Source organism: Mollisia scopiformis (genome assembly GCF_001500285.1).
Source record: "Mollisia scopiformis unplaced genomic scaffold LY89scaffold_34, whole genome shotgun sequence".
Classification (NCBI taxonomy): Eukaryota; Fungi; Ascomycota; class Leotiomycetes; order Helotiales; family Mollisiaceae; genus Mollisia; species Mollisia scopiformis.
This window is the reverse complement of record NW_017263614.1, coordinates 591734-592959: the sequence shown is the minus strand read 5'-3', so window position 1 is coordinate 592959 and position 1226 is coordinate 591734.

Here is a 1226-nt window from a genome sequence, read left to right as displayed (position 1 = left end):
GTACGTGGCAGGTCCATTAGTAAGTCCGAAAGGCAAGACTTTGCACTTATAGGCTCCATAGCGAGTACGAAAAGTAGTTAATTCCTCCGAATCAGGGTGCATTCGGATCCGGTGGAAAGCTTGGCGTATATCTAGCTTCGTGTAGATCTTGGCAGAAGCGATTCGAGCCAGGGTCTCGTCGATTAAAGGCAATGGATACCGGTCTTTGCGAGTTATAGCATTTAGCTTCCGAAAATCGATGCAAAAGCGTAGACCACCATTGGCTTTCTTGACAAAGAGGACAGGTGCAGCAAAAGGGGCTTGACTAGGTTCAATAAAGCCTTTAGACAGGTTGTCTATTAAGTATTGCTTGGTGACTGCTAGCTCTGCGGCACCTATCTTGTACAGAGGTGTGAACTGAAGCTCAGATTCATCCTTCTCAAGAGCGATCTTGTGGTCGTACGACCGAGGCGGAGGCAGTGTGTTGGAGTCCTCTCTAGAGAAGGCTCGGGCGAATTGCTGGTACGTGGCCGGCACTGACGGCTCCAATTCCATGATCTCTAGCCCTGGCCGTGCTTCTTAATGACGCTTATCCTCAATCAACCGATCTAGCTCGTACAAGCTAGTGGTAAAGAGCTTAGTATCTGGCTGGCGAAGGTTGAGGTGGAACGCTTCTGGCGTAATTAAACAGAGGTCCATAGCTTTTGGCATTGGTATGTAGTCTGATAGCTTTGGAGGAGGCTGCGGTGGAGTTGGCTTTTGACTCAGCTTTCTAGACAAGGCATTATCCATCTTATGCATATTGTCTCGGTTATCTAGGGACTGGGTACGCTTCCCAAGTAGTCGGGGCACATAACTTTGCGGTTTTGCCGATATAGGTGGGGGCGGACGAGCTAGTAGTGGCTTTTTTGACATAAGCTCCTCTTTTGGTATAGGTAGGAGGCTTGGCACTTTTGGTGGCGTAGCACTAGGCTCTTGTGGCGGCGGGGACGGTGAAGGTGGGCTTAAACTGTTGATATTTAGCTGGGCATAGCTATGTTGAGCACCACTTCTTCGTTGTTGATCCTGGATCTCTATTACTAAGTCACGACGGTCGGTATCCAACTAGTCCTGGCTTCTAAGTCCAACCGGGAGCTTTCTCATATGGTAGCGAGGCACGTGCTTGTCGGGCAAAGTAGATCGTACGTCTGAAGGCGTGTAGTCCTTTGGCCAAAGGAGTTGGCGCTTAGCTACGTCTAGCTTGACTT